Here is a 16,149-nt window from a genome sequence, read left to right as displayed (position 1 = left end):
GAATTTAAGAAACAAAACAAATGAACACGAAAAAAAAGAGGCAAATGAAATAAACAGACTCCAGTATAGAGTACAAACTGTAGGTCATCAGACGGAAGATGGGTGGGGAGATAGGTGAAATAGGTGAAGGGGATTAAGAGTACACCTACCCTGATGAGCACTGAGTTATGTATAGAATTGCTGAATCATTATATTGTATATCTGAAACTAATAAAACATTGTATGTTAATTATATTTCAATAAAAAAAGAAAGTAAAAAACTTGGTAAAAATGAACACAAATTCCTGAGAGGCTGAGGGAAAAACTAGAGAAACAGAAGAAAATTCTTATAACTTAAGTTTAACTACTAGAAAACTACAATAAAAATCAACAAGTGAATGAAATATAACAAACTTTTCTTGCTAATATCAGGAGGAAAACATGAATAACTTTTACTCAACAATGCATTGGCAGTACATGTCAGAAAGGAACAGAAATAATAATAATAATAATAATAATAATAATAATAATAATAATAAATAATAATTTTAAAATGTTTAAAAAGAAAGGAACAAAAGTAACCATCTCTGGTTTTTTGCTCACTCACAAAAAAACTAAGAAGCTAAATATAAAAATTTAGAAGGTAACATGACACAGCTTAACATATTAAAATTAATAGTTTTTCTTAGAGCAGCAATAGATAGACAATATATCAAAATTGCATGATATCTCTGCATAGAGAATGTGAACATGTTTTATTATATTTAATTCCAGAAATTTGCTACTTTTTGACCTATTATAAAGTATCTTTTAAAATCTTTAGTATTGGGATCCCTGGGTGGCATAGCGGTTTGGCGCCTGCCTTATGGCCCAGGGCGCGATCCTCGAGACCCGTGATCAAATCCCACATCGGGCTCCCAGTGCATGGAGCCTGCTTCTCCCTCTGCCTATGTCTCTGCCTCTCTCTCTCTCTGTATGACTATCATAAATAAATAAAATTTTTTTTAAAATTTTAAATAAATAAATAAATAAAATCTTTAGTATTATAAAAAATACAGTATATTTAGAAATGTGCATTCAGTGAACTATCAAAAACATCGGGTAACCCAATGCTCAGGAATAAATACAGTTATGGGCAAAACACACCTGTACAATCTAATCACATGCTGAAAGACTAAACAGACCTATAGATTCAACACAGCTCCAAACAAAATCTGAACAGGTTGTGTGCGTGGCAGGGAAGCAGGGTGTAATTTGAAATATAAAATCTCTAAGGAAACGAAAAGGACAAAAAAGGATCAAAACACTTCTAAAATAGAAGGCTGCAGAACTTATTTTTCCGGATATCAAGACTTACTTTAAAGCTATACATAGAATTATGACAATGTGGTACTGATGCAAAGAGAAACAAAAGACCAGTGAAATAGAATATAGAGAACAGAACTCTTGTTTCATGGCAAATAAATCACTGCTGAGCAGAGAGGGAAGAACAGCCTTTTCACTAAATAGTTCTGGGAAAACAGGATATCCATGGGGAGAAAAATGAAATTGGAACCCTATATTACACCACAAACACACATACCAGTCCTGGGAAATCATAGACTTAAATATGAAAAGCAAAGCAATAAAGCTTCTCAAAGAGTACATCTCACACCATCTGCAGTTAAGAGACACTTTTAAAAAAAATATCTACACTTTCAAGCATTCATGCTTGGTCCTACTGTGCACAACTAGTACACAGTTTATGAAACCTGACTCATCACATGAGTTTGAAAACACTTTTGAGGACCCTCAAAAGATGAATTTGCTCATTACACACTGGCATGCCACGATAATATTACATTCCCACAAAAGTTTCTGAACGCTTACTCTCAATTTCTATACTGATCATGAACCACTAAAAAACAGTTTAGAACTACCACAGGTTCTCAGATTATAGTTTGATTGGCACAATAATAAATAGCTCTTGGACTGTTGAAGATAATACAAAAAAATCTTTGTGACTTCAAGGTAGAACATGTTTTCTTAGACTGAATTCTAAAGGCACTAATTGTAAGGAAAAATACTGGTAATTTTTTGCACATTAAAATCAGGAACTGCTTATAAAAAGATACCATTAAGAACGTGAAAAAAAAAAAAGAACTGTGAAAAAGACATTTGTAATACACTGAATAAAGAGTTCTCTTTTCTCTGCATCCAGACTGATAACTTAAAATCTAGATTTACAAGTCAGACATTTGTGAAAAATAAAACACATGCCCCCCAAAAAAACTATAAGCAAAGTCAAAAGATAAGCTACAGAGAAAAAAACACTTGCAACTTGCATCCTAGACAATAAATTAATATGTCTATTGTATAGATGGCTCTTAAAAATTGAAAAGAAAAAGGCATAGATAGAAAAATTAGCAAAAGTTGTGAGTAGGCAATTTAATAGAAAAAATGAAGATGGGCCTCAAACACAGAATGAGAAATACATATTTGAACAACACTGAGAGACCATTTCTTATGTATCAAGTTAGCAAAAATCCCAAAGACTGAAAACATACAATATTGATGAGGCTCTGGAGAAATGGACATTCTCAAACATTGCTCATGGGAATCCAAAATGGCATTGCCCCTGTGGAGAAAAGTTTGACAATATTTAGGAAAATGGCATATGTATTTACATTTTGACCCAGCATTCTCAAAGACATTAGAAAAAAATATGAAGTGACTATGCATAAAAGCATTCATTGGCACATTCATTTCACACAAATTTTTTTGCTATTTGTAATAGCAAAAGACTAGAAAACAAACCAACTCTGCACCGATAAAGGACAAATGAAACAAATTATGATACACCTTCTCAAGAAAATACAACATAGCCATAAAAAGGAATGGGAGGGCGCCTAGAAACTGGGATGCTACAGTCTCCAGGATATGTTAAAGGAGAAAAGCAAGTTCCAGTATACAGTAGGCAACCTCCCAGATAATAAAAAGGAAAGGACATATATAAATGTATTTGCTTATACTTGCAACAACAATTAAAAAAAACACTGGAATACAAATAAAAGATTAATAAAAAAGCTATCTATAAAGGCTTATAAAATTCAGAGTAGAAGTGACATGGATGGAAATGATACTTCTCTTCTGCCATTTTACACCATTTTGGAACCACATACATGATTTACATATTAAAATTTTTAAATTAAAAAAGCAGTTTCTAAAAATGAAAAAATAAACCTAACTGTAAATTAAATTAATGACATAAGCCAATATTTTTCTGTGTTTTAGAGAGACTTAAAGACATGGCATTTTAAAAAAAAATAAAAATTAAAATTAAAAATTAAAAAATTTTAAAAATTAAAAAAAAAAAAAGCAATCCCTGGGTGGCGCAGCGGTTTGGCTCCTGCCTTTGGCCCAGGGCGCGATCCTGGAGACCCGGGATCGAATCCCACGTCGGGCTCCCAGTGCATGGAGCCTGCTTCTCCCTCTGCCTGTGTCTCTCCCTCTCTCTCTCTCTCTGTGTGACTATCATAAATAAAAAAAATAATAAAAGAAATAAAAAAAAAAGACATGGCATTTTGACTATACTTCCATAGTGGAATCTATTCTAAGGATAAACAGAGCTAGGGAAAAATCCCAAGCTTCACACAAGCCTTTTAATAGAATAACAAGTTGTGGGAAAAGAAAGTTTCTGCGTAAAGTATTTTCAGAAAAATATATATAATTTTAAAAATACATATTGAAATTAATACTTGTCATTTAAAAGACTCAGAAAATGTATGTGGGCTGTGCTTTCAAGATTAGTAGATCAATCCTGTCACCTTGTCTGCAACCTTGGTCACATTATGCTTAAATATTTTGGTTTTGTTCGTGGGGTCTTGCAGTTCTGGTTTGTAAGTTCAGTTCATCCCTGAAGAGTGGTTTCATCTCTAAACAGATTGTAAAAGCCATCACAATGTGTGGAATGAACTGGAGAAATCATTCTTCAAAATGATGTGTAAATGTTGAAAATGTTAAGAAATTAATTCTAGTCTTTATTTCCAATACAAGTGAGTATTAGCTTATATTTGACATATAGGAGCTAAGGTAAGTAAATTTGCAAACATTGAATTATAAGCTTCCTTTTTCTTTTTACCCAAAATACTTTCTCTTAACTAAAAGCCCTCCCCTGGATGAGTCATTTTGACATACAAAGGCATCAATACAGAGCAAAAGATCCCTCAGAGCAAGGTGATAGTTTCATGTTTCTTCAATACCCCCCTATTCTATTTCCAACAATTAAAATTTTAATTCCAAAATATGCCCACAAGATCTTCCAAAAAAAAAACATGCAAAAATCCCATTTATAAAAACAAGTTACCTTTATATGTAATAAAAACATTCCTCTTTGGGTCAAGGTTTAATTTTTCATCTTCATCTGAGGTTGATAGCTGGCAGCATCTTCTTTAAAGATAGGGGTCTTCATTGTTTTTACAGCCTCGATGTATAAAACGTAGAACAAGGGCTCCACTGCAATAGGGCTGAATGTGCTGAGCTAGTCCTAAGATTTTCTGTAGCTCTCAGCAGACTTTGGAGAGGCAAGGCTGATGTTGTGGAGCACAGATATTGTTGCCACTTGCTCGTGGTCTTGAAGCCTCAGTCGTGTTTATTGCAGCACTTGGTCAGGAAGAGGTACCAATGTGAAGATGAACACCACATAGCTGAGAGCTCCACTCACCCTAAAGGTTTATAAGCACAAGGTAGGAATGCTTGAGTTCCATCACTGCATACTAGCAGAGCCCATGTGGCCTCTCAGAAGGTCCAAAGCTTCCAGGGACCTATACATATGTGAACGTCACCTTAGTCCACAATCTGTGTCTCCTCCTGGCACTTGTGTGGCTGTGACAAAGACAAGCACTAGCAGAGGCAAAGTTGCAGGAGGTGAGCCACCAGGGGTGCAGCTGAGACCTTGGTCAGGACATGGTATTATTTAAAGTCTCCTAAGTGGCCCTGCATGCCACTTTAGTTACCAACTCCTTTCCTCCCCATGACTCCTTTTACTCTGCTTTCCACTCCTCAGCCCCTGGTTCCTCTGTCCTCCTCCATCTCCTGAGAGTACAGAAAGCACCCTCCACAGAGACGCACAGTCACGACTGCAGGGCTGTCCTTGGAATGGTTTTATTCATCTCTAGTTCTTTAAAGAGGGCCATGTGCATCATCGCATCCAATCAGTATTTCCCAAATAAATGATGCTGCATATCTATACCTTCAGAACATGTTGTAAAACAGAACATAAGTGGTAAGGTACACAGAAAAGAGACACAGCACGTTTTAAAAATCAAATGAATATAATCTCTGTAAGCTGAGAGGAAGAGATAACAAGATAGAACAGAAAAAGCACCACGATCATCCATGAAGAAGAAGGGTGATGGGCCAAAACGGTGTGTTTACAATCAGAATCACCGCTGACACTCGTTTATGCCTACTTTTCAAATGGGTGAAGGTGGAGAGATTTGGAGCAGACATTGTAATGCAGGGAATGGAGAAATAATCTAAGCAGGAGGAAGCCTAGGTCTTAAAAAAATTCACATGCAGTCACTCATCACCTTGTTTTTCATTTCCCTCTTTTTTGACTATGCTAATGATATATACTGAGAACCCAAATGATTGCAACAGAGAAGATAATGAAGCAACTGTAGGAAGAACAAGGCTCTGTACTGAGTATCACTCATTCAACGCACACTGTTTTGTTTTTTAAGATTTTATTTATTTATTCATGAGAGACACAGAGAGAGAGGCAGAGACATAGGCAGAGGGAGAAGCAGGCTCCCTGTGGGGAACCCGATGTGGGACTCATCCCACGCCCCCAGGATCACACCCTGAGCCAAAGGCATTAACCACTGAGCCACCCAGGTGTCCCAATGCACACTGTTTTTACTCAACAGCTATTATATGGCAGACCTTAAGATGGAGATAAAACATTAAATGGCTGTGGTCCCTTTCCTCACATAAGGGACTGTCTAGAGTGAATACCAGTATCAGGCTATCACAATATTGTGGGATACCTGCTACAAAGCGTGATGGGGGTGGGTGTCATATGATCCAGAGTTGAGAGTTCAGAGAAATCTTCCTAGAGGAAGAGATATCTAAATTAAGACTAGAAGAGTAGGATTCAGGAATGCAAAAGAGGAGGTGTAAGGAAAGCAACATAGAGGGAAAGCATTCCAGAAGGAACAGCATGGACAAAAGGGTTAATCTTTCATGTGATTTAGTGAGCTATCCCTCTCATTCGCTTTCTTGTTTTCAAATAAGATGATTCATAAAACATCACTGGTACTTATGTTAGGGCTAAGTGTATGGATGATTTTTACAATTGAAAGGATTCCACAAAGACTGAAAAAACAACAACAACAAAAAAGGTTCTGTTTCTCCATTTATTCAATATAACCTCTCTCAGGAGTCCATCTATCCTAGGTCAGACTAAGAACATAGCATTTAGTTGCCACGTGATGTACTATGGGCTTTTTAAAAATTAGAACAGACTTAACATTCTCTCAATTTACCCATGATTTGGTAGCCTGGGAGACCAGAGTAAAGGAGATAGAAAGTTAAACCAACTTTGCCTTGTGTCCCCAATAAATTTTAAATTACTCTTGAGTACAGAACTTATGTTGAATACCCTGTACTATATACCTAGTACAAAAGAGACTCTAAAATGTTTGTTATACAAATGGATATATTGTTCAATACATTTTAAAGAGATGTCATGGTTTCTGAAGTGCCTAAGAGTTTCTGTAAATGTCAGTCTCTTCCCCCTTGTGACCCAGCTGTGAGAGGGTAACTACAGAATGAAAAAGTCTTTTCTAAAATATACATACAAAATAGAGCTCCAGGGCCCCACAGCTCTGGTGGATGTGACAAAATCTAGGAGTTTCATGCTGCTCAGTTTCAGCACCAACCCCTAGGGTTGTATGCACATAAAGTTGTAACACCCGATCCCACACACACACACACACACAGAGGACGGGCTGCACAGTGGTTAGATCACAGGCTTGAGAGCCAGATTGCCTATATTTGCATCATCACTCTCGTAGTCATTAATTTTATGCCATAGGCAAATTACTTAATATCTCCCTGCTTCATTTCTAATATACAGAATGAATATAAGATAGGACCTACCTCAGAGTTGACTATTTCCCTATCATATTCACGAACAATTAGGCAGCGGACTGTCTTTATTTTCTCCCAAAAATCCTTCCACTGCCCTGAAAGACCTGAGATCTCACATCCAAACCAATTCAAACTTTGAGCCTTCTGGCGATTTGTCTCTCTAAATATCAGTGACCTTGACACCTCATATATTTTGACAGCCTACTTCGATGGCCACATCTTGAACCGTGTCATCTACCAAATGTCACCTCATACTTCCTCACACTTTCAAACCACAGATTCTTACTCTTCTATATTTCTTATTTTCTCATTCCCATTACATCTCCCAAAAACCTTGAATTCACTAATTCACTAAACATAAATGTACTGAAAATCTTTTATGTCCTTATTATTATTTCCTGGACTCCTCCATTTCCTTTCAACTTATAGGACCCCTGCTAGCCCCAATTTCCTTTTCTTCTCAACACAGGTTCTGTGGTAAATTACTTGAACTGTTTTATCCCCTTAACCCTCAGATTCATGGAACACATGTTTGTTTGTTTGTTTTCCCGTTTGAAGTCTGTTTCCTCAAAGGAAAATATATATTAATTCTAATTTGTTAATTCTTAAGTCTCAGTTCCATCTTCCCAAAGGATAAAAGAGTAAAATCAAAATTGTTTCACTAGCTATCACACATTGCTGAAGGTTACAAGTTAATTTGTATTCTCACCTTATACCACATATCAAATAAATATCAGATTATTTATAGATTCCACTGTTTTTTAAAAATCCAATTATTACAACAAACTCAGGGGATATAGTCTCTATGAGCCCTTCTTTTAAAACTGTAGAAGGCCAACTGCAGCTCAACAAGAGATAAAAAGTAAGAACTCTTACAAACAAAATGATGACAATTACCAAATCCAAATAACTATACTACTAGCCAAAAACAAAACAAAACTATGGAGATTATGATTGGAAAACAGAATGTAAATACTTTAACAAGTTATATACATAACTAATATATACTATTATTAAGCTATATTTATTATAGAATTTCTAGGTTAAATATGATATAGTACATATTATATACTATAATATCTAGTATATACTATAATACAGTAATAATATATACCATATAGTATATATATTAGACTATACACTATAATCTACATATGTATACTACATACCACATATATACTATATCATATAGACTATATGCACTATATATAATAATATAATTAACTATAATATATATATTATTTCTTAAAAACATACATTTTTAAGTAAATAAAAGTAAACATAAAGGCAAATAATTGAATGAGCAAAAATATAGTACTGGAGATGAAGAAACTGCAGCAAGGAAGCATAAATAAATCATTTTGATGACTGCCTATGGTAAGAAGTCAATACATATTGCTGATGAAAGATAGATAAAATATTTTATATAAATGTATTATAAATTTATGTTAAAGACAATCACTAGCACAAAAACACAAACCTTTCCATTTTTAAGAACATACATATGCAAATATTTTTAAAATTCAACCCAGTAATTCCATTCCCAGAATATATGTATGAAATTATTCATTTCAACACTGTATTAGTAGAAGACTGGGAAACTTTATCTCCACTAATAGGGGTCTGACTGATCAAACAATGATACAGTCATACAATGGAATAATATGTTTCTGTCTTAATGGATAATAAAAGCAGCTCAAAATGTACTGGCATGAAAAGATATTCAAAACACATCATTGCATAAAAAACAAAGTACAGAATAATGCATGTAATATGCAATCATTTATGTAAAAAATTCATGTGATGTGTGTATACACATGTGTACACATAAAGGCTCTAGAGAGATATTTTCTCAAAATATCTCTCTAGAGATATTTAGAAAAGAGATAAGTGATTAACTCAGAAAGGGAAACTCTGTGGTGGAAGACAGGAATGAAAGAGAGGATTGTTATGCAAGGATGATTCAATATTCACAAATCAATCCATGTGATAAACCACATTAACAAAACAAAGGATAAAAACCATACAATCATCTCAATAGATGCAGAAAAAGCATTTGACAAAATTCAATATCCAGTCATGAATAAAAACTCTCAACAAAGTGGGCATGATGGGACCAAATAAAGGCCATATGTGACAAACCTGTAGCTAACATCATACTCAATGGTGATAAACTGAGAGCTTTTTCCATAACATCAGGAAGAATAAATACAAAGACATCCACTCTCACCACTTTTATTCAACATAGTTCTAGAAGGTCTAGCATCTGCAATAAATCAAGAAAAAGAAATAAAAGGCATCCAAAGTGGAAAGGAAGAAGTTTAAATGTCACTATTTATAAAGGACATGGTACTGTATAGAGAAAACTCTAAAGATGCCATCAAAAACTATTAGAACTAATAAGTGAATTGAGTAAAGTTATAAGATACAAAACTGCAATAAACTAATAACAAAATAGCAGAAAGAGAAATTTAGAAAATTCCATTTATAATTTCACCAAAAAGAATAAAATAACTAGACATAAAGTTAACCAAAGAGATGAAAGACTATACTCTGAAAACTATAAAACACTGATGAAAGAAACTGAAGATGATACAAACAAATGAAAAGACATACTATGCTCATGAATTGGAAGAATATTGTTAAAATGTCCACACTATCCAAAGAAATCTATTAAATTCAATGTGATCCCTATCAAAATACCAATAGTACTTTTCAGAGAACAAGAATAAATAGTCCTAAAATTTGTATGGAATCATGAAAAAAGCTGAATAGCCAAAGCAATCTTTGGAAATAAGAATGAAGCTGGAAGTATCACAATTCCAGATTTAAAGATCTACTACAAAGCTGTAATAACCAAAAGAATATGGCACTGGCACAAAAACAGACACAAAGACCAATAGAACAGAATAGAAAGCCCAGAAATAAACCAATGCTTATTTGCATAAGCATTGACCATTTATATGGTCAAGTAATCTACAACAAAGGAGGCAAGAATATACAATGGGGAAAAGACAGTCTCTTCAATAAATTGTGTAGGGAAAACTAGACCATTTTCATATACTTTACACACACACACAAACACACACACACAAATAAAACAGATTAAAGACCTAAAAGTGAGATATGCAACCATAAAATCCTAGAAAATAACACAGAAAAATAATCTCTTTGATATCAGCCTAAGCAACATTTTTCTAAATATGTCCCCTCAGGCAAGAGAAACAAAGGCAAAAATAAACCAATAGGACTTTACCAAAATAAAAAGCTTTGCACAGCAAAGGAGATTATTGACATGACAAAAAGGCAACCTATTGAGTAGGAGAATATGGGGTGCCTGGGTAGCTCAGTTGGTTAAGCGTCTGCCTTTGGCTCAGGTCATGGTCACAGTGTCCTGGGATTGAGCCTATACTGAGCCCCACATCAGGATCCCTGTTCAGTAGGGAGTCTGCTTATCTCTCTTCCTCTCCCTCTGTTCTCTCTCTCTCAAATAAAATCTTAAAAAAAAAATGGGAGAATATATTTGTAAATGGCACACCTGATAAGAGATTGATATCCAAAATATATAAAGAGCTTATACAACTCAATACCCCCCACAAGAAAACCCCAAATAACCCAATTAAAAATGAAGAGACATAAACAGATATTTCTCCAAAGAAGACATACAGCTAGCCAACAGACATAAATAGATGCTCAACATCACTACTCATCAGGAAAATGCAAATCAAAACCCCAGTGAGATATCACTTTACACTTGTCAGAATGGCTAAAATCAAAAAGACAGGAATTAACAAATGTAGGAAAAAATGTAGAGAATAAAGAACCTTCATGCAATGTTGGTGGGAATGCAAACTGGTGCAGCCACTGTGGAAAACAGTATGGAGGTATATCAAAAAATTAAAAATAGAATCACCATAATATTCTGTAATTTCACTACTGGTTATTTATGCAAAGAATACAAAAATACTAATTCAAAAAGATATATGCAACACTATATTTATTGCAGCATTATTTACAATTGCCAAATTATGGACGCAACCCACATATCCATTGATAGATGAATGGATAAAGATGTGGAGTGTGTATACACTGTGTATACACCTACATACACATATGTACATACACATATAATGGAATATTACTAAACCATAACAAAGAATGAAATCTTGCCATTTATAACAACATGGAAGGATCGAGAGGGTATAATGCTAAGTGAAATTAGTCAGAAAAAGACAACATATGATCTCATCTTTTTTTTTAAAGAGAATATCTTTTCTTTTCTTTTTTTAAGATTTTATTTATTTATTCACGAGAGACACAGAGAGAGAGAGAGAGAGGCAGAGACACAGGCAGAGGGAGAAGCAAGCTCCATGCAGTACTCCATCCCGGGTCTCCAGGATCACACCCCAGGCTGCAGGCGGCGCCAAACCGCTGTGCCACTGGGGCTGCCCCATATGATCTCATCTTATGTGGAATTTAAGAAACCAAACAAAATAACAACAACAAAAAAAGAGCAACCTAAAAAACAGATTCTTAACTATACAGAATAAACTGATGGTTATCGAGGGGAAGTGAGCGGGATGGGTGAAATTGGTGAAGAGAATTAACAGTACACTTATCATGATGAGAACTGACTAATGTATAGAATTACTGAATCACTATATTGTACACCTGAAACTAATAAAACACTGTATGTTAACAGTACTGGAATTAAAAAATTTTTAAGCACAAAACAAATACAAAAATACATACATGCAAAAACCAAAAATAACCAAAGAGGTGAAAGACCTCTACTTTGAAAACTATAAAAAAGGTGATGAAAAAAATTGAAGAGAACACAAAGAAATGGAAAGACATGCCGTGCTCATGTATCAGAAAAACAAATACTACTAAAATGTCTATACTACCCAAAGCAATCTACATACTTACTGCAATCCCTACCAAAATATTAACAGCATTTTTCAGAGATAGAACAATTCTAGAACTTGTTTGGAACCACAAAAGACCACAAATAGCCAAAGCAATCTTGAAAAGAAAAGCTGGGAGGCATCACAACTCCGGACTTCAAATTATCTTACAAAGCTGTAGTGATCAAAACAGTATGGTACTGGCACAAAAATAGATACAGAGATTAATGGAACAGAATAGAAAACCCAGAAATGAACCTATATGATCAATTAATCTTCAACAAAGCAGGAAAGAATATCCAATGGGAAAAGGACAGTCTCTTCAACAAATGCTGTTGAGAAGACTGGACTACTTTCTTACACCATACACAAAAATAAATTCAAAATAGATAAAAGACCTAAGTGTGAGACAGGAAACCATCAAAAATCCTAGAGGAGAACACAGGCAGCAACCCCTTTGACCTCAGCCATAGCAACTTCTTACTAGATATGTCTCCTGAGGCAAAAGAAACAAGAGCAAAAATAAATTACTGGGACTTCATCAAGATAAAAATCTTCTGCACAGTGAAGGAAACAATCAACAAAATTAAAAGGCAAGCTACTGAATGGGAGAAGATATTTGCACATGACATATCTGGCAAAGGGTTAGTATCCAAAATTAATAAGGAACTTATAAAATACCCCCCCAAAAAAACACAAACAATCCAGTTTAAAAATGAACAGAAGATGTGAATAAACATTTTTCTAAAAAAGATATACAGAAGGCCAACAGACACATGAAAAAATGCTCAACATTATTCACCATCAGGGAAATGCAAATCAAAACCACAGCTGGATACACCTCACACCTATCAGAACAGCTAAAATCAACAACACAGGAAATATCAGGTGATGGAGAGGATGTGGTAAAAGGGGAATCCTCTCCACACTGTTGGTGGGAATGCAAACTTGTAGAGCTACTCTGGAAAGCAATATGGAGATTCCTCAAAAAAGTCAAAAACAGAGCTACCCTATGATCCAGCAATTGCACTACTAGGTATTTACCAAAGGATCAAAAATACTGATTCAAAAGGATATATGAACCCCAAAGTTTATAGCAGCATTATCTACAATAGCCAAATTATAGAAAGAGCCCAAACTTTCATCTACTGATAAATGGATAATGATATGGTATATATATATATATATATATTATATATATAATATATATATTCCATATATATGGAATATTAGTCATATTATATATATGGAATATATATCCATATATATCCATCTATATATATATGGAATATTCCTCAGTCATAAAAAAGAATGAGATCTTGCCATTTTGCAATGACATGGATAGAGCTAGAAAGTATTATGCTAAGCAAAATAAGTCAATCAGAGAAGGACAAATACCATATGATTTCATCCATATGAAACAATATAGATGAACATGGGGGGGAGGGAGGCAATGGCAAACCAGAAAACAGACTCTTAACTATAGAGAACACACTGAGGGTTACTTGGGAGAGGTGGGCACTTGTGATGAGCACTGGGTGATGTATGCAAGTGATGAATCACTGAATTCTGCACCTGAAACTAACAGTACACTGTTTGTTAACTGGAATTTAAATTTAAAAAGGAAAAAAAAAGGTTTCTTTCACACTGCCTTCCCTTTTGTAACTTTTGAACTTTGAACCATGTTTAAATAGCACCTATTCAAAAATTAGTAAATTTTTCCAAAAAAGATAACCATATTTCACTGTTAAAAATTATTTTTCTCTATTATTGTCCTTTTATTCTATTAGGACCTTAAAATAGTGAAATATTTATTAATATTTACTTCTTCCAATTTACAGTTATAACCATTTCTTAACCAAAATGAAATTTCTTAGCCATATATTTTTAAGTTGAATATTTTTTTAATGAGTTTTAGCATCCTATGGAATAGTGGTTTAAGTAAAAATGGAATAACTGATGCATATGTTTTATCAAAAGCTTTAGCACTTTAACAATGGCAATTCTGAATTGGGCATTTGGTGGTAACATGAATAAAGATACAAATCTGTTATTAAGGTTAACAGGGACAGGCTCAGCCACGGACATACAATGTCACAGTATGGTGACATTTCAGTTTTGGTGTGGATAGTAGATGCCTACCTTTCTGAATCACAGGAGTACCTTCATAATGTTCTTACACCATGAAGTGCCACTGGATCCAGACAGTTTCATCAGCAGAGACTAAGCTAAGAATAAAGGGAATCATCACGAAAGTAAACTAGCTGATCCACCCTGCCCCAGACTTTTCACCCATATGACACCACCACTAGTGTCATCATGCACAATAGACCTACCATCCTCCACCCTCAAGACACATATTGCAGGGGGAAACATACTGGTGGAGGGAGGGACCACTTGGGATGTAGGGAAGTAAGATGGCAGGAATCTCCTGAGAGCCAAGATATCTTCCCCTGCCCTGAAGTTAGCATCTCAGGAAAAGTGAGATAACACTGGCACTTACCTCTTGAGCTTCACTTTGTTCCTGGGAGGCTGAGTCCTTGTCTCTCCTCTTCATCTATGCTAGCAAAGGAGTGTCGACTCTGGAGGGCAAGGAACCAAGGCTGTCCTAGAGTGATCTTCACAGGCCAGTTTGCAATGGCACCTCGAAGGTCCTCTCTGAATGTGGTCTGAACCTAAACACGCCTGTTCAACTTTGTCAGTATCTGGATGCTGGCTACCAAGAAGCATGAGGCCTCATCACATGGCTTGTGAGGGCCTGACCCATATGACCACCAATGACTTAGCCAAGAGGAGTAGAGCCTTTTATATAAAGTAAGCAAGGCTTAAAACATAATGTGCAATTAGACAGGTAGCTTTTTTTTCTGTATCAACTATACCCAATCATTTTAATTAACAGTGAGTCCTGCACTCTCAATGTCCAAATACCTTTTGGTTCTATCAGGTGACTTTCTTTGCACAGCTTCTTTTTTGGTCCTTCAGGACTAGAGATGATGACTCCCTGCTGTTGTGAGCCTCAGAGTACTACACCATCTCTTGTTGGTTTCCTAAAATCCCACCCTCCATTAATCCACTGGGATTACCAAATTTGAGTGTGTCATCTGTTTCCTGCTGGGCCTGTAACTGAGTCAGAGGAAACTAAGTGCAAATTTGCCAAAAAGGCATTTACAAAGTTTAAAAAAGACCCTGTGGCTGGGGGTTAGTAGCCAAGGAGGAGTGTGATGGAAGGTAAGGCACAAAGGTGGCCAGGGCCAGCCATATCATGAAGAATCTTTTGCATAAGTTTGGATTTTATTTCAAATAAAATGGAAAGTTACCAAAGTGTTCCATGCAGAGGAACACTTTTTCTTTATTAATATGTATTTTATTAAATATATACACATTGTCCAAAAAGTCAAATCGAGCTAGCGATAGCATCAACTATACCAATTTCTACCATACTCTCCCTTCCCCTAGATGCAACTGCTTTGAATCATTTTAATTATTTTTTTTAAGATTTTATTTCTTTATTCATGAGAGACACAGAGACAGAGAGAGAGGCAGAGACATAGGCAGAGGGAGAAGCGGGCTCTACGCAGGCAGTCTGATGCAGGACTCCCAGGATCATGCCCTGGGCCCAAGGCAGAGGCTCAACTGCTGAGCCACCCAGGCGTCCCCATTTTAATTGTTTTAAACATTATTTACCACCATGATTTCTAAATGTTGTGCTTTATGTAGCTTGGTCAACTAAACAAATCTCAAGTTTCTGAACAAATGGGAGATTTAGTTTTCTTGGGTAAAAGAAGCCTCGAGGCAATGCAGGGCGACACAGCACCTAATATGCTCCCAAGGACCTGAGACCCTTCTGTTCTGTCTCCTCAGCATGTGGCTTTCTCATGCTTGTCACCTCAGTAACTCAAGAAGGATGCTCCACACTCGTCAACTCAACTGTGTTCCAGGCAAGAAGAGGAAGGGCAAAGGGCAAGAGGTAAAGGCATATTCCAGTTGCATCTGCCACCCAACAGCTTCTGATCATGCATCACTGGCCAGGATGATGTAAAATTACCACTATTACTGACAAGAAAGGCAGGGAAATATAGCATTTTGCTAAGCACGCTGCCACCTTGTGTTCTATAAATAAGGGCCAGGG

The 16,149-nt window shown here is 35.6% G+C and overlaps 1 long non-coding RNA gene across 1 annotated transcript in view; it reads left to right on the top strand.

Annotated features, from left to right (window-relative positions):
- The window catches only part of LOC140631003 (uncharacterized), a 43,393-nt gene that overhangs the window by 27,098 nt on the left and 146 nt on the right, over nucleotides 1–16,149 (top strand). The window contains exon 3 of the long non-coding RNA XR_012028656.1: nucleotides 15,882–16,149. This exon is cut by the window's right edge and continues 146 nt beyond it. This is a non-coding gene — a long non-coding RNA (uncharacterized lncRNA). The remainder of the gene's footprint in view (nucleotides 1–15,881) is intronic.

This window comes from Canis lupus, chromosome 3 (assembly GCF_048164855.1).
Source record: "Canis lupus baileyi chromosome 3, mCanLup2.hap1, whole genome shotgun sequence".
NCBI lineage: Eukaryota > Metazoa > Chordata > Mammalia > Carnivora > Canidae > Canis > Canis lupus.
This window is presented reverse-complemented; position numbering and strand designations above follow the sequence as displayed.